Genomic DNA, 27,361 nt, shown 5'->3' with positions numbered 1-27,361 from the left:
GGATGCAACATTTTTCACAAAATTATATGATGATTGTTTTATTTTATAAAACATTACTGTAATGAAATAATTTTGTTTTCCATTAAAATTTCTAATTAAAAGGTGCCAAAAATGACTTTTCTGTGTCTGTCTATAAATACTTCTGAACAGTTAACATGCTTCTATCACTAATCATGACCGACATAAATGCAGACAAAACTGTATACTGTTTTCCTTCTTTTCAGGGCTCTTATAGTTTTTTTGCTTTATTTTTTGTGTTCGTTATTGTTTCCCAGTCACTCTCTACTTCCCTATCTCTACACTAATTTTCAATCATACGTTGCATTTTATGGTGAAACAGAGAAGCATGCTCTGACAGCCATGGGTGTGCTGGCACTTCTAGTTCTACAAGAGCCAACATACCCAAGCAATTTATGGCTGCCAAGGCTTGATGGCCAGAAGTGCTTTTTTTCTATAATTTAACACTTTATTACCCCAGCATCCACCGGAAGGTGTTGCAATTAGACCCAGTGCTTTAAGTACAGAGTTGGGAATGCAGTCATTTACTGAAAAGGCTGCGGCTGTGTCAAATTATGACAGAGGAACCCCACGCTGTGGAGTTTCCTGATATAGCCAGTCATAGCCTGGTGCTGATTGCAGCTTTTGCAGTGCCACTCCATGTTGCTTGTCAACCCACAATGGCTGCAATAAGTTCAGGCTAAGAGTGGAGGTGCTTAGATACATTTTGGGGGTGGACATGACATTTTTTTAATTCTACATTAATGCCAGTCCTCATTATCAACTTGTGACGTGTTTCCACAAAATCCACGGTGCATTACATTAATGGCAACATGATGCACTGGGTGTCATGTTAATGCTCTGTAGTCTTTGGATTCAGCATAATATGCAGCTAAGAGTTGAAGGTCTTTTCTCTATAGACATTGGCAGTCTTGGCATTTCTCAATGCCAAGACTGAATTCTGGCTTGCCCAGGACATATAGGGGTTAATTTAGAGTTGAACATATATCTGTAAATTGCATAAGATACGCATATTCATACTACTCAAATGCACAATAAATGCATATGCAGACTTTTGTTTATCTTTGACTTGCATCTTCTTGCATCAACTTGCACCTGAAGAGGTTGAATGGGGCAATTTAGGGCGGGTTAGCATCGGCTGAGTAAGGTAAGGGTGTGTTCACATAATTGTAAAACAACGTGATGTGGGTGCATCAGTTAATACGAGTTTTAGTAGCCATATCTCTTGCAGGTGCTGGAGGGCTAGTGCAATGATATGCAGTGTTTATGATTACTTCTGATTAGCTGATTGTGTATTAACCCTCCTTCGTATAGAAAAGGAAACAAGGGTAGTCGCACCAATTGTGAAGGAGTGGTTATACTCTTCTAAATGAAATATCTAAAATAATAACATATTTATTCTGTTTGAAGGGGTGCATCAAAACCTGTAGAATAGTACATGGGTAACTGGAGAGAAAGAAAAGGTTGGTTACTAGGATGCACTAAACACTCCACTATTTAATAGTAGGAATATTCTGAGGCTTAAATTATAAAACTTAACTTTTATTATACATATTGTAAAAAAATGTATTATTTTGTATGTTAAAACAGCGAAATATGTAACAGAAATATAAAATTGGATGATTAGATTGGAATAAAAGCTGGTCACTTCTGAGAAGTCTCAAAAACACTGATCATTGGGGCAATGAATAAGTCAGTCTTGAAGTATAATGACTATGAGTGTTATACCCTCTAGTCAATGTATAAGCTGTCCTAACTTATATCGATCTCCATATATGAAATAAATCTATGATCCTACGAAAAGGGAAAAATTCTCACAGTATGCCTCTTATCACTCTGCTATCAAAGTGATTGCATATCCGTTGGAAAATTAGATTACTATAAGCGCAGTATAAAAAGTACTGAAGATCAATTGAAACTGTGAGCACTGTGACTAGATATCAAATGTAGCAGATTTGTATCTGTTGGGGAATTTTATGAATGTGGAGAGATTTACGGCAACCTGAGAAGGTATACCCTAGGGCTAGTGTTGGATGTCAAATAATGAAGAACTATCCATAGGATGTAATAATTAGCAATTCAAAAGCTTAAAGTTGTTTTTATATGAACTGATTCAAAACAGGTGCAACGGGAAGTATCACACCCGACACCCATTTAAAACGATGTGTGTTTCCCCATACATAGGGAGATCATGATATGTTTAGACCAGGCACTTGTTATAAACACTAAGTATAATTACTTCTTTATTATATCACTTAATTAAAAGTTTGTGTTAGAGCTGATCAGAAATTGGGTGCCACGGGAAGTATTACGCCCGACATCCTTACAAATAGTATCTAGTCCAATATATAGAAAGATCGAATTGTATTAATGCCAAATACTGTATCATATGATCTTAGCCTAATAATGGCAAATAATTATAACATTTGCATTGGCACTAGGAATAGCTCATGTTTTCTATATAAGGATATTGAAAACGTTATATGAATAAACCACCAAATGATTCCTATGGAACTAGCAGTTCTAACCACTCTTTCCTGGGGTTAGACTATAATCATCAGCCAGCGTGTTAATTGTTCCTCCTTCATAACCCGCTAATAAACCCCAAAGAAAAACACAGTAGAGCTCAGCGCTATGGATCTAAGATATATATAGCTAATATACCATATTATAAGGGTTGTACCGATCAGATATAGGAGTTAGATAAGAGGACTGTCTAAATTGTAACGGACATAGATTTTATCAGAAGTGACAAGCGAAACCGACGCTTATTTCGCTTGTAGTTGCTTGTTCACGGGAACCCGATTTCGGATCAGCTCTAACACAAACTTTTAATTAAGTGATATAATGAAGAAGTAATTATACTTAGGGGCACATTTATCAATATTCACATAAAGTGAAAAGTAGTTTTTAATCCTTATTGCAATGATAAGGATTGAACTATTTCTCACATTTATGTACAACCCTGCACAGAAACAGCAGTTCAGAAAAACTGCTGTTTCTGTGATGCAAAAAATCATACTTACCCCCCTCTTCGAAAGCGCTGTCTCCGGGTCTTCTCCTCCTTCTTTTTATTCTTCAATTGCGCATGTCCAGTTCCAAGAACTGGACATGCGCACAAAGATCCCCTCTCTGTCTCTGCAACTATCGTTGCAGAGAGAGAGCGCTGATTGACAGGGAGGGATCATGTGATCCCTCCACACATGCGCTGTCCAGCTCTGCTCTTCGGAGCAGAGCTGACAGAATTGGATTTCTTCAATTCTGATAATGTACGCCAGCTTAACCCTACCAGCTGATAGTACATATTTATTTAGAATCATGACTAAATTATATGAAATTGCGGCTACCTATTTGCATTACTAAATTAAATTTACATTTGCACAACTGTCAAAAAGAAGATTTCCATTTGATTTCAGGGGGAAGGGGGGAAAGAGATATTTGTATTTAATTTGTATTTTTGTTTTTATATAATTATATTTTACATGGAACATGTGACTTTCACATTTATTAAAACCACTGTTAAGACAATATTGTCTCTTGTATACATTACATTTCATTATAGAATTATATTGTGTGTTGAATGGGTAATACAGCTAGCATTTACTGCTAACACTACCAAGCCACATTTCTACACTATCTCTTACCTTCAATTCTTGTCAGTCCTCATTACTTCCTCCCACTCCCATCTCCAAGTCTTCTCCAAAGCTACTCTCCACCTATGGGATGCCTTGTCTGGTCTTAATTAGAGATGCTCAAGCTTGGTTCCCCAAGAACCGAACATACCCCAACTTAGCATATCCAAGTACCGAGCCGAGTTGGCTCTGTACTTTTGTGCTTTTTCGGAAATGAAAATGAGGCAAAACGTCATCGTTACATCGTCGGATCTCGCAAGTTTTGGATTCTATAAGTACCGCCCTCCATGGCGATCCAGTGCTATTTCACAGAGGCACACAGAAGGGGTAGCACAGTCTGTAGAGTAGTTGGGCAGCAGCATAGGTAGAATAGGAGGGGAGGGGTAGCAGTGTTTTTCAAAGTCTACAGTGACATTCAGGAGAGCTCCATTGCTAATTGTCATTGCTAAAATAGAGTTAATAGGACAGACTTGGTCTTCTAAATATGCAGTCCCATAATGTACAGTGTTATATAGGTAACACACAAAGAGGAGAGCACCATTGCTCCATTGCTAATTGTCATTGCTGAAATACAAATACTAGGGCTGGCAGGCTTTTCTTCTGAATTTGCAGTCAAAGTCTACGGTGTTATCAAAGTGGATTCACAGCAGTACACAGAAGAGCAGGAGCAACAAGCAGCTTCTGGCACCGGTTATGATGATAGTAATCCCTCTACGTAATCTGGTAAAGCCTATGTAAAAGTGTATAGTGTTTTTAAGTCAGGGAAACAAAAATGTAAAACAACATTGCCAATATGCCATTCTACACATGCAGTGGCGAAGAAAGAATGAAGACTTTGCCTTTCTCTATGAGTGCGCGATCTGAAACTGTTACTGAGGCATCTTCTTGTAAGGTCAGTCGTGACCAAGCAAGACCATGTCATTCGGGCTCCAAAAGTGGTGTCCAAATACTTTTACGTGTAAAAGCCGAGCTGGAGGAAAACAGTAAGGCATTAGAGAAATATGTATGTTCAGCTTCAGAAATGACACAAATCCCTGAGGAGAGTCTATTCACGAGTGCTATGTGTAATCCTGACCATTCTGATAGTGTAGCCATAAAGAAGGTCCCTTTCAGCATTTCTGCAGATGTGTGCCTGAACAGCTAAAGTGTAGCCAGTGATACACCAATTGAGGATGTCACTTTGGAATTGCAACAGGATGAGGGGGATATTTGTGTAGCTGATGAGGGCGCTAATGAGGATGAGGATGTGGATGATGTTGTTTGTATAAGTGGTGCACTGGTGGAAGCAGTTCTGGCACGTGATAAGAAGAAGGCCATTGTCATGCCTGGGCATAAGGCCAAAAATTACACCTCTTATGTGTGGAATTATTTTTACTCAAATCCTGACAACAGTTGTCTAGCCATTTGTAGCATTTGTAAAGCCACAGTAATGTAAGCATGGATGTCTAAATAGATGTGTATATGTATTACCTTCCACTTTGCTGCTCTTTCATCAGTATTGCACAAAGTGTTTGTAATCTGTACTTTACATCAAAGGTACCCAACTATATTATAATTTTTTGGGAATTGGGCTGATTCTAAGCTCAGTAATGAACTTGCTTTTTGCTGTGAATTACAATGTATCTTTTTAGTGCATTGTCTGACACCCTGGATTGGTGTGGGTCTGATAAAAGCATGCATTCCGACGGTAGGGGTGAAGTCAGCGCTCGTTGCCATGTATTAGCTGTAGAATTACCACAGTTATCAAAGGAACGGGTTGAGTGATCAAATGAACCATAACTGGTTTCATGATTAAAGGACAATTCCAACTTGCACCACTTTTCTTTTCTGCCACTGCTGTGTAGCAATGTTTCCTAGATGTCCTCTAAACTGCTGTGTGTTTGAGTCATTGCTCTGTCATTTAGTATCCAGCCAGGTCGCTGCAGTATTTGTCTGAAACTGTATGAAAATAATATTGTGACCTGTGAGGTGGTCAAAATTGACTGCAAATGACTTGAAATTAGTGTTATTGAGGTTAATAATAATGTCGGATCAAAAAAAAGAGAAAAAATGTGATTTTAGCATATTTTAGCAATTTTTCTAAAAAATACAGATCCAAAACCAAAACCAAAAAACACGAGGGCGGTTTTGCCAAAACCAAAACACGAAGCTAATCCAGATTCAAAATCAAATCCAAAACCAGTTCATGGGGGTCAGTGAGCATCTCTAGTCTTAATAGACTCTCTTCCAACCTTTAGTTTTTCAAATGATCCACCAAAACACACATCTTCATGCTTGCCTACTCTACCCCCTAAATCCTCACGTTCACTCCTTCTGCTTCATCCATTCTCTACATTCATGCTTGCTCCACTTGCACAACTGTCTCTCATTACCACCTCTGCCTAAAATGTAAGCTGTCCCAGGCAAGGCCTTTTCCTCCTTATGTCTCATATCTGTCTCCCTCATACAACCTTTTTGTCATATCTTAAGTTGAATCCTTCGCTACCTCATGCTATTATTGATAGCTCATGAGCATCCATGGAGATGTTATTAAGCTTAATTGTATTCATGTAACTGTTATTATCTGTATCTGTCTTCATATTCATGGTACTCATGTTTGTCATTTCTGTATGATGATTGTCTGTCACTACGGAATCTGTGGCACTTTATAAATAAACAATGATGATGAAGATGAATATACACCATATTCACGCTGTCATGGGGAATATGTATATACCAGAGATGAGCAATTCCGGATTCCTTGACATCCAATGAAATCTGACGTTGGGGATCTCAGTAAAACCAAGTCGAGATTTGGTTTCTTCTATATATATATATATATATATATATATATATATATATATATATATATATCTATCCCTGCCTTGTGTTCTTCAGTTCTATTTTAGAAGAAACAGTGTGTAGGAAGGAGGTTAGCTGCGATGCCCTGCTCATAAACTAGCGTTAAGAGTGATCCAGAGACATAGAAAGCAGTTGCATATATATATATATATATATATATATATATATATATATATATATATATATATATATATATATATATAATAGTATTAGACAGTATATACAGACTGAGTTAGATAGATATCATTCTGGATTAAATAGCATCAACATTTCTTTGAGAAAACTGTGCTTTTGCTGTCAGGCTATTAGCAGCAGAATCTTAAAATCAAACAGATTTCTTTCCTTTAAACATGAACATTTTTCTAGTGAAAGTAAACTTTCATCATTTTGAAAATAATTGGTTGTTTGCGTGTGAGATTCAGCAGCAGCACACCCCAAAAAAGGCTATATATTATTATATTCTAATCTTTTCTATTTATCAATACTTATCTATTTTGGAAGGGACATTCTGTGAAATCTATCACCCCCTCAAACAACGCTATCTATTCTAATCTTTTTTTATTTTTCAATACTTGTCTATTTTGTAAGGGTCATTCAGTGAAATGTATATTTAAAGAAGGCTGTATGTGTGTGAGGGTCAGCAGCAGATACACACCCAAAAAAAGTAAAGAGGGTGTTCTTTGTCTTTGAGCAGCACAACCTCCCAAAAAAATATAAAACTTGTTAGAAGTAAATTGTGGAGCATGTCATAAGAATTGTAGCATAATATTTCTCCCTTTCCCTGTCTCATTGGGCGTTCCACTGGTGTGATGACAGGCATCTACAAGTAGCTCCAAACTGTTCAAGTAGCATTACTCCTCTTAGCAACCATGCATTACTGTACAGATCAGGAGCAGCCCAGTAAAAGTATTGGCAGTAGTACTACTGTTACGACCTCTACTAGTTAAAAATGTAATGGAGGAAGAAAGTTGACTTAAGCATCCTCAAAATACAAACATTATTTGTCAAATTCAATCTCAAAGAAAACTTCAACGCTTTAAGTAAGGAGGAGGATCAAGAGGGAATTTTCTGATGAATGTGGTGATTTGTCCAAAGAATGAAAAATAGCTAACATTCTATATACCACCCGCAATGGCAAGGCTCAGACTATGTCCTGCTACTCCTGGTATGCGCTGGAATGGCCATTCCAAAACAAAGTGCCAACTGCAGTTGTGCATCATCCTCAACTTCACATGCACCACCTTGTTGCTCAGAGTGTACATCTGTTACTGACACCTACAAAACTGGCAAATCAGTGTCTGATGCGCTGAGGCTGAAGAACAACTTGGGCACTCACAGAATCATGAGAAGTTTCTAATTAGGGTATCCATGAGTGCTACATGTGAGTCTGAGGTTTCACATTCAGACACTGTAATAATAGGGCAGCCTCCTTTGAAAGTCCTCATTTGGAAATGTTAGGATGGATAGTAGTAGTATTAGTGTTGATGATGATTTACCCATAGAAATTGAGGAGACTACTCTGGAAGTTGCAAAGAGGCAAGAGAATGAGGGGAATAATTGTGGATCTGAAACGAATGTGTTGTTCATGGACCATATTATGAGGAGGAGGCGGATGATTGTGTTGAAGTCAGGCAGCCACCAGTTTTACCACCAGCAAATGCCCATGAAAAGCACATTATCATTCTAGGACATACGTTGAAGAAAACCATGTATTGCATTTGGAATATTTGTATCCAAATCCAGACAACATTTGTCAAGGCATCTGTAGCCTTTGTCAGGGTTAATTAAGTAGAAGTAGGGATGTTGAACATCCTCCCTATTATGTCATTTGCAGAGAGTTCATCCAAGTTGTGTTTCCAACCTTGGAAATTGTGTATATTAGCAAGCAGTCCAGCATCATCTACCAGCCAAATGGTTAGACACTTGCAATCCTCAATGTCAACACCTTCATCATCCTCCTTCTCATTATTAGTACGTACTAGTCCAGCATCCAATTATCAAATTCCAAATAATTGCCCTAATGCATTCCTACGAAACATCCTTGTATGCTACAGATGCTGCTGCTGAGGGGGAGAAATCTATACAGAAGGGGAGCAAGATGAATATTTACACAATTGTCTGTGAAGCAAGCAGTTGCAATAGGAAACAAGTATGACAGTCAGCATCCACAATGTCAAACTCCATCTCGATTCCATTTCTCCAGAACATCAATTCCTCAGCTGTACTGTGAGGTTAAGCAAAAGTCATTCAGTCCCTAGAAAATGTCATAGTACCGCCAGTGATCTTAACTACAGATATGTGGACAAGCAGTCCAGATCAAAACAAAGACTATATGACCTTGACAGCTAACTGGGTAGGTGCATCGACATCAGCAGCATAAGTGTCTATGAGAGATGCTCTGTTACGTTCTTTCTTGATTATGAAGTAGATCAGAGAGTCAAGAGGTATCATAAAAGTAATACCTTTTTAATGAAGGAACTTATGATCTCTAAAGTGCATTTTTGCAAGGTTGCCAGATCATCTATTGTGGCACCTAGTCTAGGCCTTGTATCTTTCATTAAACTGCCATCTATTTGTGCGATATATTTTTTCCACTGCTCTGTCACTAATTTTAGCCAGCCATAGCTCTGCAGACTTTGGTCAAAATTGGAGAAATTTGTTACTGTTGTGAAGGGATCAGTAGAAAATAGACTGGAAATGACTAGAAATGTAATGTTAATGCTATAAATAGTAATATAGGAACAAAAACAGCTCAAAATGACATTATTTTACCTAGTTTTCATAAGTTTTAATGAAATACAGATCCAAAGCCAAATGCAAACCTTTCATGTTTGTTCAACAAAATTGGTAGCAAAGCCAAAACACGAAGTTGGGTTAGAACGTACACAGGTTTTGAAACCGAAACGCAAAGGTCATCGCACATCCCTATTGTATACACCTGACATATGACTAATGCAAATGCGTCTCAGTCAACATATGCATGTAATTAGGATTTTTAAGTGTGTCTTTTCCCATATACATATGCTGTGAGCACATATGTATGCACCTTTAAATAAGCTTCCTACTTACAATTTTGTTTCAAAATTATTCTATGAGTTTGCAAAGAGTGAATGAGTGCAGCCACTACCATAACCCTAGGTAGATAGGAGTGAATACAAAAGAAGTATTAAAGAGTGCAAATTCAATGTGACAACTACATTGTGTAGTTGAGTGCATAACCATTTTTTTGCCCTCCCTCTCGAAACATGAACTGTGGAATTGAGTGAATGAATTGTTTCTTGTGTCTGGGGGACCTGTATGAACTAGAAAATACACATTGGTTAAAAAAATAGTGAATGATGCGAGATTTAGAAGCTTAGATAATTAGAAGTCTTTTTACTTTACATTTCTAAATTTCTTTGTTTGTGGTAAGTTTTTTATCTTTTATTTATAAAACAGTTTCATTGTATTTTTCCTTGTGAAGAGAGAAACATGGATATACTAAAATGAGTGTTAATGAAGTTTTAAATCTCGTCACATATTATTACACAAGAATCATAATAATTAAAGGCTGTTACAGAAACATGGCTTATGGTTTAAATCAGGGGTGTCCAACCTTTTAGCTTCCCTGGGCCACATTGGAAGACGACGAGTTGGTTTGGGCCGCACATAAGATACACTAACAATAACGATAGCTGATCATCCAAAAAACCATAGAAAACATAGTTAACATATATATATGAGAAAAAAAGTGATATATATATATATATATATATATATATATATATATATACACACAAGTTAAACCTTGCATGATTCTCATGCATTCTAGTCAAATCAAGCTACTTATAGTGTTAAAAAGGTTCTTGTCATGCATTTGGGCCATAGCCCAGGCCTCAACCACCAACCACTCCCCACTGTCACCCCCGGCAACCACAAACCACTCCCAACTGTCACTTCTCCTTCAAGAAATATATATATATATATTTTAAATCTTTATAAACACTTTTAACAATTAACAAATTAAATTAACAAATTAAAAACATCTTAGTATACCAAATTTCAGCCCTTTCTGAATTTTTTTTTTCCATACACACTAAGAATTTAGTAGGTCAGTGTATAACTCCGCCCAGCAGGTGGCGCTGCAGCTTGGTTTTATTTTTTTCCACACACACACAGACAGACTAACACACGCCACTAGACATTTATATTATAGATATATGTATCACTTTTTTTTCAAATCCCCCTATACTTACCTTTCAATCGCCCTGTTCAAAAAATCCTCTCTAGTTATTATACTATAATCACTTTTTGTATTGTTTCGATGCAATATCAATAAAGTGCATTTAAGCCAGGCATTGTATATCAGGGTGCCCTGACCAGGCCTGCGGTACCTGACATATACATCACTGTGACCCCAAATTGTGACCTGTTTTGCTAATTACACCACAATGTTAGTTAAGGGATAACAACTTATAATGGACCAAAGAGAATAATATATAATGCCCCATTAGTATTAAAAGTAGAAGTATGTAGCAGGGAGATAAGGTCCATGATGCTCCAGGACCAGGTGACTTTTATTCACTGGTCACCGTCCCTTGAAATAATAAAAAAAATCCCCCTTTACTTACCTTTTAATCGGCTTGTTCTCCTCTCCTCTTCTCTTTTTTTCTTTTCTCCAATTCTGTGCTGCTGATTGTTCTTCTCGCGCTGGTGACTCCTCTGTGCTGCGCTCCGCAATGGATGTTGGGCGTGATGACATCACGTCCGACATTCACTGCGAGCACCGCACGGAGGAGGAGACAATGGAGGGAGCCGGAGTACCAGCTGACGTGACCGTGTGACCGCAAGGTAAGTATTTTCTTTTCTTTTTTTTGCAGGATTTTTTTTTCCATTAACAGTGCTGCCCCCTTGCCACAACCCAAACTCCTTCTGGGCCACATTTACAGGCGTGCTGGGCCGCATGCGGCCCGCGGACCGCGGGTTGGACAACCCTGGTTTAAATCAATGCAGGACTTATATGTACACTGAAGAAGAAATGGGGTAGGAGAGGTTGGTGGGTCGATGAGAACATGTAGGAAGAGAGAGATTGCAACCACACACACATACACACACACAAGAGCAGCCTGGACAAAATAAACCGGACTTGCCATTATTGCGGTGCAATTGGAAATCAATATGTCCTTATCGTTAGACTCAGCAGAAGGTCAACTAGTCTCTTCCTAACCTTTTTCTATCTTCATGACCACAATCACAATATTGACTAAATTATAACAGCAAATACCTTTTAACTGCCATGTTAATTCCCTTAGATCAGTCAGGCTCATTGATTACTTGCACAGTCTCAGGCAAATCTGTTCAATATCTAATATACATGTGGACTTCTAAGTCAAAGAACACCCTATCACGCCTCTGGATCTGCCATCATTGGTCCTATAGCTGAGAAACATGTCTTTCTCTTTATTTTCACCAGCCAAGCCAAAGTGTCAGGAAAAAGATTTGTAATACAAAATGGGATACACTAGTTATTGCTCCCCAGATGGGGAATACCTTAACATTCCATTAGGAATGGGCTGAAGTTTTAGCTGTATTGCAAAAGACTGAAAGTCCCTTTGAAAGCCCAGAACAAAGAGATATCCAGAAAGAGATCCTAACCCAAGTATGACCTACTTTATTGTCCCAACATTCACATGAGTTAAAATAATTATTAACCCTAGCAAGACCCCACTCTGAGGTCTATTTGTACATTTGCAGATTGATTTGATTCAAATGAAAAATGTTATTACTTTAAATATGTTTTTGTAATTGTATGTATTTAGGATAGACAGATATTGATCTTTGTGTAAATGCAATTGTAGCTAAGAATGTATAAGTTTAATTCCATATTTGGTATTTCATCATCTATCAATTACAATTAAGGTACACACTTAACAGGAGATATAACTAGGGACTTATGTAAGGTTCTAAGGAGAGAGCAGAAAAATGTATTGACCATACTCCCCACACACTACCCACAAACTTCAGGTGAAGTAGAAAAACAAAATGATATACAGGAATGTTGTAATGACTAGCCACACACTAACAGAATATGCAGCCAATACCAATGTCTAAAGGTTCCAACCAAATACCCTCAAGAGAACTTTACAAAATATAAATAGTTATGGCGATATGGCGCTGTTCTTATGTACATAGAGATTTACGAGATGGATCAACAATACCTATACAGATATTCGGAACTTGTACAGTTCATGAAGTATGGAATCCAATTAAAACAAATATATAGGTAGCAATAAATCTCAGTCTCACATTTAATCCAAAAGGAACACAATTTGCAATCTTTGAGGGGTTTGCAGTAGATCATAATGTCACAATTCTGTCCAGAATAGACAAAATTCACAGTCTCTAGAGGTTCACGGATGTACTGGATAACACTAAGTCACTTGGGATGTTGTAAAGATAAATACCCTCAAAAAATGGAAACAATAATGGTATAGTATGTCCAGATATTACACATATACACCCTGTGTAAAAAACACCTCCACACTCAGGTTCCCAATAAAGTGTGCTTTTTCCAGATTTCTTAAACTGTGAAAACCAGAATGTGGACCAATTACATAGAAAACCAGAATTATAAAAATAAGAGGGGATCTCCTTCAGCTGCTATTTGGAGCCTCTTTTGTAGATGCACTTATACACATAACAATGCAATCAGCTTCAATGTCGCTTTAGCACCACAGCTTTTCATACAATCCTTCTGGTTTCTTTTCCTCAAACACCCCCAAATATTCACATATTCCGTTTATATCCAGAACAGAGGAATGGAAGAAACAAAAAGGGACAACATAGTGCTTATCCTTTAATAAAATGTGAATTTAAAAAACAATAAAAATCCAAAATCTAAAATATTCAGCACATGGATAAATGAGTAGCAGGGCCGCCTACCAGAATCCCAAGATAAAACAGAGTGTAGCATGCAGACAGCACCGCTCTCCTCTGATGTAAATTGTGCCGGCGAGATTCCAATGTTTGGCTTATTGTACTCCAATCATCCAACGCATTTTGACCTTTCTCAAGACAGTCTTTTCTAGGCTTAAAACATATAACATATATAGCAGCAGTTTATATGTTATAAGCCTTGAAAAAGATAGTCTTGAGAAGGGTCGAAACGCGTCGGTTGATTCGAATACAATAAGCCAAACAGTGGAATCTCACCGGCACAAGTTACATCAGATGTGAGAGGAGAGCGGCGCTGTCTGTATGGAACATGCTGTTTTATATTGGGATTCTGGTAGGTGCCCTACTACTCGTTTATCCTTATGTTGAGAAGCTGAAGCAGGGGACGTGCCTTGTGTGACTTGACCTGACAGCTTGCTCACAAGGAACTGTTTGCATCTCTGAAGAGTTGTGTCAGTTGGAAAGAAAGACCTTGCATATGGCAAACCTAAAAAGTTGTCAAAATGTAGTGACCCAATTTAAAATGCTGCAAATGTTTGAGCCCTGGCAAAGTGAATAAAGCACTTGATCTACAAGGTCAACATACTTAGTTTGATTAGGGGTGTGACTTGACTCAGATTGCCTAACTCACTAATTTTTTATCATTTCAAATGGTTTGAGTAGCTTGCGTAATACCAAAAGGATTCTTGGGTGTGCTGGAGTAAGGTAACATGTCCCGTCTCTCCTTATCTCATGGCATCATGTGTAGGTCTTGATGGCTTTTTGATTTTCCTCTAGTCGCTGAAAAATATAATGTGCAAAATTCTACCTCTTGCTTCAGTTGGTGGCATGGCAGATGTCATTTTTTTGCAGCTGCTGCAAAGTTCTACATGTGGTCACTAAGTGTTGAAAATGCCCAGATATTTTATGGCACAAAGAAAGCATTTACTACAGTCATCTCCCTTTTTTTAAGAATTTTGGAACCACCAGATTAATTGTGTGTGCAAAGTATGGTATGTGTTGAAATTCACCCAAGTCTAATGCACATACAATGTTCACTACATTATCGGCAATGAGGAATCCTGAGGAGAGTCTTAGTGGGGTGAGCCACTTTGCTATGACATTCCTGAGTTTTTCCAGCAGATTGATACCGGTATGTTCCTTTGTGAAACAAGTGATACAAAGAGTAGCTCATCTGTGAATGACCTGGCATTTTGTGCTATCACTACTACAATGAAGAAATAAGGAGGAGGAGGATGTTCAGGCGCTGCTACTGCTGATGGTGATACACCTACCCAGTGGGCTGTCATGGTCATGTAGTCTTTTGTTTGACTAGTACCACTTGCCTACATATCCAGTTAAGTGGATAGTGGGTACAAGGCATTTTCTAGGTAATTAATGACTGAAATGAATAACCTCCTGGTATAGCAGAGGATTTGCTGTTTGCAAGAAATGATATATTGATCAAATTTGGTAGTGGGGACACATGACTTCAAATAAGTTATGCATGGTGGAAATTGGATGCACATGCAATGCTAACATAGCTGTCCTGGCTATAATTATTCACTGTGCAAAAGGATGAAGGCTGTCGTACTTGGTTTCATTTGCAAACAATTGTTTCAGAGATGATTGTTGTTTAAAACTATGCTTAGTCTTTTGGTCCCCTTCTGTATAGAGGTTTCAACTCCAGCAGCAGCAGCCCTAGCGCACAATTTTCTACTTGGGAATCGTGGATTTCATTAGGGGAGTCAGTTTGCATTTGCAAATTTGATGATGGACTACATACTGTGGAGGTTGATGATGAAGGTGTTGATAGTGAAGACTGGATAAGTTATCTATTCTGGTAACTGATGCTGGACTGATTGTTACTATACATGATTTTCCTGCTTTTCATAAACAAATTTAATGAACTTGCTGCAAATGATGTAACAGGGAGGAGGTGCATGGATGGTCAACATCCCTACCTCTACTTATTGTGGCATTACAAAGGCTACAGATGCCATAACAAATATTGTCTGGATTGGGATAAAAATATTTATAGATTTGTTTTGTGCCTAGGCATGACATTGTGCTTATCATGGACATGAAATGGCTGTACCAATTTTGAGAAACCTTAAGTTCAGAGGTAATAGCTGGAGTTGTGGTCTCACTGGCCTCATTAGTTGTAGTGTCCAACATTGCAGCCAAATTAGCAAAATCTCTACTGATATACTACATACATCTTTCCATACAACCCGGGTGAATTCATGGGATAATAGGCATTATTTTTGTTATGATGAATTACCGAGGGGTAAAAGTGTCATGACAAGCTTTACAGTCAAAATATACATTGTTGTGAATTACCTTCTCCAAAAATCTTACACTTGTGTTTCCACTAGCAAGGAGAACAAAAAATGATATATTTTTTTAATTATTTTGAGGCACTACCTGTGCACAAATTACACATACTGATACTTTATGTGCACTCAGTGGCCACTTAATTAGTTACATTTGTACACCTGCTTGTTAATATAAATATCTAATCAGCCAATCATATGACAGCAACTGAATGCATGAAATCATGCAGATATGATCAAGAGTTGTAGTTCAAATCAAACACCAGAATGGGGAAATGAAATGTGATCTGTGTGACTTTGATCATGGACTGATTGTTGGTTTCTCAAAAACTGCTGATCTCTTCCTTTTCACGCACAACAGTGTGTAGAGTTGTGAGAATTGTGTTCAAAATAAAAAACATCCAGTGAACATAGGTGCTATGGGCAAAAATTACTTGTTATTCAGCGAGGTCAGAGGAGAATAGCCAGACTGGCTTAAGCTGACAGGAAGGCGTAAATAAGTCAAATAACCATGAGTTCCAACAGTGGTATGCAGAAGAGCATTTCTGAATGCACATTACTTCAAACCTTGAAGTAGAAGGGATACAACAGCAGAAGACCACACCGCTTTCCACTCCTATCAGCTATTAACAGGAAACTGATGCTGCAGTGGGTACAAGCTCAACAAACTAGACAGTTGAAGATTGGAAAAATGTATTGAGTATTAACTCGATCAATTAGTCATAGAAAGATCGGTGCCGTGCAGAGTATTAGACCAATATTAGCTTTGACCAGGCTTTTTTTTTTGCCTGGTCAAAGCTTTTAGTGAAACACGCATCGGCGGACGCCATGTCCGCTGTTCAATACTCTTCATGTTACCGATCTTTCTATAAATAATTGATCGAGTTAATACTCGCCAGACTTATTTAAGAGATAATAAATGGACCACATACAAAAAAGATGATAGGGTCTAGCTAGATCTCCGCTTCTGAGTAGCCATTATGAGGGTCATTACTATTGATATAGTTTGCTGAGTTGCTGAATCACGCTAATTAGACAGCAAGACCTTCTCCTTTTGAATTAATGAATGGGATTAGGCAATGTGTATTTGATGGGATTACTTTTCCCCTATACACCTTAATAACATGAGTCTCTTCTATTGAACCAATGAAGGAAAACAAGTGATATGCATCTGATGTGATTATGCTGTTCCCATATACCTCAATATAATTAAAATGTGAGAGTATCCTGTCTCTCTATATCTCTGTAGGGGATTTTTATATCCTTGTTACACGAAAATGGTTAAATACACAGCAATTTCAAGGACATGTGTTGTTCGAAATTACCCAATTAAGCAAGAAAAATTCTGCATTTATATATATATTTTATGTTCACTAAGATCTTCTATATGATTTTTTTTATAAATTGTGGCTCTAAAAACAAATGGTGACTCAGGAAGAAAACAAAATAAGGAGGTGTAATGGAATTTGAATTATGTGACAACTGAGTATCACACAATTGTATTTGCTATATATAAAACATATAATCAGAACAGCGTCGTGTTTAGACAGTAGATTACTGTCTATCTTAACAGTTTCCATTTTGGGTCATTAATCAATATACACCTTTTAATATTTCGCTACAAGTTCCTTCTTTTGAAATAAGGAATAATCCTAATATGTTAGTATTTGGATTTTAATACATTTCAATAAAGATTATGATTTTAATATAATTGTAAATTCATTAGAGTGCCCCGAATTAACACATTCTTTTTTCTCTATGTTGACAATATGACCCAGAGAAAATAACTGATGAACACTTACACGAAATAAGAAACATGAAATATAAATTTTCAAAGGAGCACACTGGAGATGCTTATCTAGAGAGATGGTTTTCATGGCTGAACCCAGCCAAATTGTTCAACGGTATAAGAGGATGGATGTCAGGTGGGATACATATTGTACTTCAAGGACTGCTAATAATCCATTTATATATATAAGTATATTAAAGCTAAGTGTTTCTCTTCCAGAAAAATTAAAGCTATCACACTTGCCTTAACCACTGTACAGCTCATCTGATGAGTGTGACCTTTGTGGAACTCTCAGTACTACTGCCATCTGTGATCAGTGCAGAAACCAAGAACCCTTTCCTTGTATTCCACATGCTCATTACTGAAGCCTATCCTTATGAAGATATACAGCACAATAGACAATCCCTCCTATTGTGAAATAAGTGACATATAACACTTGCCGATTAAAGCTGTATATTTTCTCTCTCCCTTTCCTATTTTCCTTCCATGAAATCCATAGTTAGGGTGGGATTCTATTTGGTACAGTCACTAAACCTGAATAAATCTATAAGATTTTATTATATAAACAACCCTTAGGGAATTATATAGTGAAGTAGGGTCTAAACAGGAGCCAAAGAGGCCTACAGTCAAGGTATATATAGAGGTTAAAGATTAAATTTGAATCAAAAGAAGGGACTGAGAAATTAGAATTTAAAAGTAATTTAATAGTGTGTGTTGTGCCTTTAAGATTGCTTCACATATAATGTAAAAGTTAGAAAAAAAAATAATGAGTGCGTGGCAATGTTCCAGGAAATGTGTGGAACATGTTTAAAAGTAGACAAGAGAAGTGCTGGTAAGAAAAAGTTTATTTTAGATAAAATTGTAACTTGTAAGTCTTTTGGAATTTACTTTGCAAGGCTAAAATCATAATGGCAGTTTTATAGTTCCAATTATTTTAAACATATGATGCCAGGTGTTATATCTCTTTGCATGCTAGGGAATAGTTTGAGTGCTATATGAATGTGTAATCTTGTTTTCAATAAACTGAATAGTTAATTGAAACACCAAGAGAGGTTATGTGTTTCCTTCTGTTCTCTGGCCGATATTACATGCAGAAAGGAATCCTCTGTTTGTGTAATGGACTCAGTTTCAATCCACTGGTAGCATACCTTGGATCTGACAGCAGCATGAATGTGCAACTGACAAATGTGCAGCAACTGCGTGATGCTATCATGTCAACACAAAGAATTCTGGATGTTCTGGGGCTAAGGGTGCTCACCAGTAATAGAGGGTGTACCTAATAAAGTGGCCACTGACTGCGTGTATGCATGTTCAAATAAATTATATATGTATATATATATATATATATATATATACATATATACACACAATTATTATTATTATTATTATTATTAATTTTTATTTATAGGGCGCCACAAGGTGTCCCTGGCGCCGTACAGGGACAAAAACAAATTACAATACAAGGTGAGACAGCACAGTACAGTAAACATAAAGCACAGTAACTCAGTAAGCTCAATGCACAGCTAGTGAGGGCGAAGGGAGTATCCGCAAATGACGGGGCCCAAAAGGAGGGCGTGGAAGACAGGGAGACCCCCAGAGGGGGGAGGAGGGCCCTCGAGGAGGAGGGCAAAGTAGCTGGAGAGCAGAGTTAGAAGTGGTGGAAACAGGAGGAGAGATGGCCCTGCTCAGAGGAGCGTACAATCTAAGGGGAGGGGTGGACAGACGGAGAAACGCAGGGGAGAGAGGGAGAGTAGAGGGACGGAGGGAGGGAAGGGGAAAGAAGGGGGAGAGTCAGAGGATAAGGTAGGTAGTTAAGTGGGAGACTGGAAGGCTTTAAGAAAAAGGTGGGTTTTTAAAGCCCGTTTGAAACTGGACAGGTTAGGGGAAGTCCTGATGGAGTTATCCGTGCATGATACTCATGCATTCTAGTCAAATCAAGCTACTTAAGGTCTTAAAATGGTTCTTGTTATGCATTTGGGCCTAGCCCAGGCCTCCTCAGGGGAAGAGCGTTACTTCCTGACGCAAGCGCCCTTTTTAATGTGTGTTTATGAGGTAAAATTACCTCACGAAAATGAGTTTGAGCCCTCAACTCGTAAATTTAGCCTTTACTACCCCTCCCACGGGGGGAAGGGGGGATGATGGAAGTTAACTGACTTCACTATTCTAATTTTTTTGTCAAATAATGTCAGTATACCAAATTTCAGGTCAATTGGATGAGCCCTTTCTGAGAAAATAGTTTTTTCCACACACACACACACACACACACACACACACACACACACACACACACTAACACACGCCACTAAGCTTTTACTTTTATATATTAGATAATGCTAAGAATTTAGTAGGTGAGTGTATAACTCCGCCCAGCAGGTGGCGCTGCAGCTTGTTTTTTTTTTTTTTCACACACAGACTAACACACGCAGCTAGGCTTTTATATTATAGATACCCTGATTTGCCTTATAGCAGCTTTTAAGTGTGATTGTATGTCATTATCCATGGTTGCACAGTACTTCCCAGTTAATGTTGCATCATACGATAGAGACTTATGCAAGTAATTCTTGCCTTCTGATATGTTCGTATTTTGTTTGAAGCCAAATTACAAAACTTGCCTCATATTTGCAATTATTATACAGGTGGAAATATAGCACCTGTTTATCTTTAAAGGCAACGTCTGTTTTTTCAAAATAAAACCTTAAATGGGCATGTACAAAAATATATACATGCACAAAGAATAACAAGAAGGGAAAGCAAGGAAAAACATCTGTCCTCTCTGAAGCTCAAGGGGGAGAATTGGTGCCAAATCTGCTCTATACCATTAGTAACCAAACACTTGCTTTGATTGTCTATCTTGCACAAGCCTGATAAAACCTAATAGCTGTGGCACAATGCAAAATTTGTGGGTTTACAGAGCAGAGTGGCAACCAATATTTAAAACTATTTATACAGCCCACAATCCATCCTACCTGATTCAGTTTGACCTGTGAACACTAAACAAGAAACCTGTTATTGGGTAGATAATCCAAGATCCCCAGAAATTTGTCAATTCTTAATAATAGATATTAATAATAATAATAATAATAATAATAATAATAATAATAATAGCAGTATGTATACTGTAGACACAAAACTATTTTCACACCAACTATACACACCTTGCATTCAATAAACCATATTGTCCCTAGAGCCATTCTAATTTATTTCCACTAAATCACAATATAGCTAATTATATGCAAAGCAGATTGATAGATGTTCACTGCCTAACAATGCCAACCAGGCAATCCAGGCATTTCAAGCTTTTAGTCTCGATCATGGCTTTTAGGCTCACATTTTTAAAACAAGAAATCTGAACCCATCTTATCGCATGAAATTTGCTGAATCTATTAAACACTACTTCATTTTTCTTTTGTGTTAAATGCAATAAAGCAATCACAGTAAATCAGTTTAAAATATAAATCCTGTGTATAGACCATACTTACCAACATTGAAATATGGAGCTCAGGGAGATGCCAGATAGGGGACGTGGTGGGAGGGCGGAAGGGGGGGGGCACAGTCAATCACATAATTTTGGCCCCGCCCCTCAACAAAATCGACATTTTGTTGTGAGGGGTGGGGCCAAAATAACGCGATTCACCACGAATCATGTCATTGAGGCTCACGCATCCTGCCCACTTCACTAGGAAGTAGGCAGGACGCTGGAGAACTGCCTGCTCTCCTGGGAGTCCTGGAGACCTACCCGGATTTCTGGAGTCTCCAGGACATTTCGGAACAGTTGGCAAGTATGGTATAGACATCCACTAGGTTATGACTGAATTACACTGTATCAATGAAGTTCATTAATACATTGCTACGATGAACTTAATTGATACAATGAAGTTTATTCATTGCCTACGAGGAATCTATTTGCAGTCTTCTTATGCTCCAGTAAATCAGAGGAAAGCTGCTCCGATAAGCTACTTGCAGATAGGCACCTTTCCCATTCTTTTATATATATTTACTTTTTCATTCAGGACAAAAGAAAAGTGAATCCCAAATCATTTAGGAATGTAATAAAGATAGTAAATAAAAAATTGGGGAGTGTTTGTTTTTCTAATAAAATATGTTTACAATGGTGTTGTGTGTTTACTTACTATTAGTTTTCTTTGTGGAAGTGCAAATGCCAGCAACCCAAGGCAGGCTATAGTTCCATACAGTTCTAACTTTTTAACACATTATCTGAACTCATGCTGGCCAGGAGGGATGAGCCCCAATGCTAATCAGCATGGCGTTGTATTTCCCTGGGGGCCCCCTTTTTTACTGCCCTGATTAACATTGGCAATACAGACCTATGCTAACCTAGATGGGGCTATGCTGTAGGTCTCCTGTATATAGTGTAACCAGCCCTGCCTGGTAAAGCCTGGTGCTGGCTGCTATTTGTCACTCTATGATAGTAATAAGCTGCCGTGGCTATGAGTGCTCTTGTTGGTTTTATATTTCTTTTTTTTTGTTGGGGGAGGGGGCTACTGCATGCAGGGCCACCGAGAGGAGGAGGGTTACTATTTACCCGAGCCCGGACATGGCAGGAGGCCCGGCCTGTTCTATATTTTTTCTTTTCTTTTAAAATATTTTTTTGCGGGGTGAGGGTCGGTGGTTGGCTCCGCCCCCTTCGTTGGTGGTGGGGGGTCAGGGTATTTAAGAAAACAACAAGAAAAAAAACAAATTCTCACATGATCGCGGCTCCGGCATCCCTCTTCCTTCCTCTCTGCTCCGTTTGCACTGAATGTCGGGCATGACGTCATCACATCACGCCCGACATCAGTGAGGAGCGGCGCAGAGAGGACCCAGCAAGAAGACAGAAGACAGAAGAGAAGAGATGAAAGAAGCCAATACAAAGGTAAACAAAAGAACAAAGGTAAGGGGAGGAAAACAGAAAGAGTCGATTGATGAAGTAGGGGGTGAGAGAGAAAGGCACTGAGTGATGAAGAAGGGGGAAAGAAAGGCACCGAGTGATAAATGAGAGGGGGAGGTCAGCAAGGCACAGTGATGAAGGAGAGGGGGGGGTGCAGCATGGCACAGTGTGATGAACGGGAGGGGGCAGCATGGAACAGAATAATGAAGGGGGGCCAGGTGAAGGGGGGAAAGCAGCATGGAAGGCACAGTAAGATTATAAGAGGGCACAGCATGTCTGTGATGAAGGGGCACAGTGTGATTTTGAAGGGGCACAGTGTGATCATAAGGAGGCGCAGCTTTGTGATGATGAAGGGGCACAGTAATGTGTGTGTGTTGGCACAGGGGGCTAGTGGTATACCTACCCGATGGCCATAGGAGGCCGCCTGGAATCTTTTTAGAGGTTTTTTTTAAATAAAAAGAATTATGAGTAGTGCCCCCCTCCCCGGACCGAAGGGGGGGCAGTATGGTGCTAGGTGGCTGGCCGCTCCTCCGGGATTGGCCACCCACCTTACTGTGGCTGTGGATCCCTCTGCTGTTCTGTCTCTCCCTCCTCCTATGTCTGTGGCTGCAGTCTCTGTACAATGGTCACATGAGACATGTCACATGACAGCTGTCGTCCCATGTGTGCAGCGAGAGGAGTCTGCAGCAGGATCAAGGTAAGTGTGTGTCTGTTAAAGTGTGTGTCTCTGTTAAAGGGTGTGTCTCTGCTAAAGTGTTTGTGTCTCTGCTAAAGTGTGTGTTTGGCTGCTAAAGTGTGTGTGTGACTGCTAAAGTGTTTGTGCGACTGCTAAAGTGTGTGTGTCTCTGTTAAAGTGTTTGTTTCTCTGCTAAAGTGTGCGTGACTGCTAAAGTGTGTGTGTGTGTGTGTGGGGGGGGGTGGCTACTAAAGTGTGTGTAGGATAGGAGTGGGGCTGCTAAAGAGTGTGTCGGATAGAAGGGGGTATTGCTAAAGGGTGTAGGAAGGAGGGGGGCTGCTAAAGGGAGTGTAGGAAATGAGAGGGGCTGCTAAAGGAGTGTAGGATAGGAGGGGGGCTGCTAAAGAGAGTGTAGGATAGGAGGAGGTGCTGCTAAAGGGAGTATAAAATAGGAGGGGGGCTGCTAAAGGGTAGAATTTGAGGGTCTTAATATATTGTGTGATGTGAGGGAAGGGAGGGGAGCTGTCTTATTAGTTCATGGGTGGGAGGTTAGGTATTAATTTAATGGTGGAGTTTAGGTTGGGGCTAATTATTTAATTGGTGATATTATTTGTGGGGTGATGGTGGGGTAATTTAATTTATTGGTGGGGCAATTTCATTTAATACTGGGGACTATTAAATTAATATGGGCTGAAGGGCCCTTTAATTTAATGCTGGGGTGGTTTGGGGCTATTAATTGAATGTGGGGATGAGTTTGGGGAGGAGAGCTATTTATTAAATGTGAATATTAATAATTTAATGCCGTGATGTTTGTGGGAAATGGTTATATTAAACGTAAATGCTATTAATTTATTGCTGGGGCTGTTTGGGGGGAGGGAAATAGGTTTATTTATTAAATGGGAATACTATTACTTTGATGTTGGGGTTGGTTGAGGGAAAAAAATATATATTTATTAAATGTATATACTATTAATTTAATGTTGGGGCTGGAGGGAGGCCTTATTATTAAATGTGGGTGCTATTGATTAAATACCAATAATGGTTAGAGTTTTCTAAATTTCATGTACCCATTTTTTTTTCCTAATAGGGCCTCCAACATTCCAGGATCCAGACAAGCAGCAACTGATCCAGCAGCCACAGGTGGTGAAAGTGACAAGTACAGGTAGGAGAGAGCAGGACAGTCTGCCAACTGTCCTATCTGGTGGGGCAGTCCAGAATTTGGGTGACTGTCTCGCTTAGTCAGGATTTGGTCCAACTGAAAGGAAAGTTCAGAGCTATGTCCCGCTTCACATTGTACTGCTCGTAAAGGCAGAGCTGCGTGTACCTAACAGTAGTGCACACAGTATTGCCTGTGTATTTGTCATAAATGGTAACCCACCTGTCTTAAGTGACCCAGGCCCCCGGAACCTTATTCCAGCTCTAGCTATACTTTAGTGGTTCTTGCATTGATTCCATTGCCTGCCTTCTACATTGCATTGGTCCAATTCTCAGATCCCTTTGTTGAACATATGGCCAGCCCCCATTGCACTGACAATATCATTAATCCTTCCTCCTTTGCACTTAGTATATCACCAGCAAACCCTTGGAATAGTTCTTTCCTTCACTTTTACCATTGTCTGCCGACCCTCCCTGCACTGTTATTAAATCAAACTACCACCACCACCAATCACAGGGCACGTTTAGGACTCATACACAATTGTTACAAAATAAGTGTTTTCTTGAAAATGCTTGAAGCATTTTACCTTTGTGGTGATCGCACTGGAAAGCCATTTATCAGAAGGATTATTTTTAATGCATTTTTTGAAAAACACAGTATACATTTTTATATATAAAAGATAGAGATTTGACTGGTAGATTACAGCTCATGATGTCAGGGAAGGATGCAACAGTGCAGTGAGGTGCTTATATGATGCTGTGGCAGACTGATCAAATAGGATTCTGCCAACAAGTTTCGTAATAGTTAAACTTATTAAGCAAAGTCAGATATGCTTCTATGAAGGGAATTTTGGAAGGATGTGCTAGTAGGCAACTAAATAAGTTTGAGCACAAAGGCATAAACCAGTCGCAGATAATGTAAAAGGATTCATGTATTTTTATAGCATAGGACTGGCAGCTTTTTCCCTGCTTTGCCTAAGAAATGACCCACTGTGTCTTAAATCATCACATCCAGGTTTTCCTAAATGTTACTACAACCGAATTCCAGTAGTTCTAATCCGGCCTACTTTTGTGTTGACCCCACCCACAGTTGATTTGGAACCGCCCAAATGAGGCTACTTCAAGAATTTTTTCCAGGACCACTAAGTTCCCAATCCGCCCCTGGTGATTGCACAGTGGTTTTATGGCAATGTAGTGTGTGTGATGGCACAGGGGGCTTGTGGCAGTGTAGTGTGTGTGAGGTAGGTGGTGGCTAATTAATGGGTGCTATTTTGTTTGTGGGGTGATGATGGGGCAATTTAATAGTGGGACTATTAATTTAAGATGGAGTGGTTTGGGGCTATTGAATGTGGGGTGAGTTTGGGGAAAATAAGGTCTTTTTATTAAATGTGACTATGAATTATTTAATGGCAGTGATGGTTGCGGTAAATAGGTATATTTAGGAATAGGAAGGGAAATAAGTTTATTTATTAAATGGGAATACTATTATTTTAATGTTGGGGCTGGAGGAAGGCCTAATTATTAATCGTAGGTGCTATTGATTTATCGCCCGGGCTGTTTGGAATTTTTTTCCAAATAAGGCCCCCAACATTCCAGGACCCAGACAAGACGCAACTAAAGAAACTGTAATTACTAAAACAGTCTGTGAAATGTTGTGATTCTAGTGGGACAATCCCAATTTTTGGTGACTGTTCTGCCCAATGTAAGGAGCAGGCCCAGACTATGTACCATTATATACACACTGCATTCTTTATATACTACACTATGGTGCTAGATGTCCTGAAATTCAGGAGTGCTGGGACATATGTCACGCTCTGGCGAACGGGCACTGCACCCTTGTGCCAATGGTGTACACAACAATGCAGTTTTTCTTTTTGTAGGAGGGTGGCCTAGTGCTTTACACCTGCTAGTCCCACCCAAATGATGCATAACCATGCCCTCAATTGCATGAACACAGCCACTCTCACTTTTGCGGCGGTGAATTTTTTTTTGCCATGTTCAACTATAAGAGGGACCCAATGAAGTTTTGTACTGGGGCTCTAAATTCCTCTTGGCAGCCCTGACTGCATGTATAGTAAATCAATGCAGGAATTTATGCCTAAGAGTTCATTTTACATTCAACTCTAAATCGCACCTATTATGCATATGTTTCTACAAATTGAGTCAAGAATGGCGATCTTAAAATCATCCAGTAGTTTGTAGCATGCATTACTTACAAGTGGGCAAAGTTTCTCAAGTAAGGTTTCAGTCTGTAGCTATATATTTAATTATAATTATGGCTTAAATCAAATAACACATAAAAAAATTATTTTATTTTTAACTGGCAACCAAACTAAACTGCCTCTTAGATATGCTGTCGTGCTCAATGTATGGCACTACAGAATCTGTGGTGCCAATAACATTTAAAATTGATAATAATAAAAACTGAAAAACTTATAGTTACAAAATTATCGCAAGGTGGTATAACAGCCCCCTATGCCATACATTATAAAAAGTGTTCCTCAAATTTATTTGAGTCCAAAGAGTAGGATGACTTGCTTCATATTTCAAGCTCATGATCTGGTACAGAATATCCCTCCTCTGTAGCAAAATTGGAAATACATTTACTCTTTGGAGCAAAAGAATAAGAGAACAAGAAAATTATGAACTAAAGCATATTTTATACCAGTGACTACTTCATACAGAGTACATAAATAATTTGATAATATATATTGACGATGTTGTCTCTTTTAAATGACTGTACTTTTACACATTAATATGCTGGATAGCTTTATATCTCACCTCTCCCATTTTAATTAATTCATTGCTTTTATTTTTAAAATATTTACACAGAAAACACATGTAGCCAGAAAAAGAATTTGCAGTATCAATCGATAATTTTAAGGGAAACACACTGCAAAATAACGGAAAAATTTACTAGCTATCAATGCTGGCCTAGCATAATTTGAAGTGTATAAACTACAGGTCTAAGAGACAAATTATGGGGCCAAATGCACACAGTCCTAGAACTCTAATATACCTTAAAAAAACATGGACCATGCCCTCCCCTGAACTTCAAATATGCTAATTTATGCCAAATTCAGATAAAACTTTACCAGGAGTCCTTTTCTCCCT

The 27,361-nt window shown here is 38.7% G+C and overlaps 1 protein-coding gene across 3 annotated transcripts in view; it reads right to left on the bottom strand.

The window, feature by feature from the left end:
• The window catches only part of ASTN2 (astrotactin 2), a 570,610-nt gene that overhangs the window by 362,284 nt on the left and 180,965 nt on the right, over positions 1 to 27,361 (bottom strand). The gene's annotated exons all lie outside the window — the stretch shown is intronic.

This window comes from Mixophyes fleayi, chromosome 9, assembly GCF_038048845.1.
Source record: "Mixophyes fleayi isolate aMixFle1 chromosome 9, aMixFle1.hap1, whole genome shotgun sequence".
Lineage (NCBI taxonomy): Eukaryota > Metazoa > Chordata > Amphibia > Anura > Limnodynastidae > Mixophyes > Mixophyes fleayi.
The sequence above is the reverse complement of the archived record's forward strand: the minus strand, read 5'-3'. Positions and strand labels throughout refer to the sequence as shown.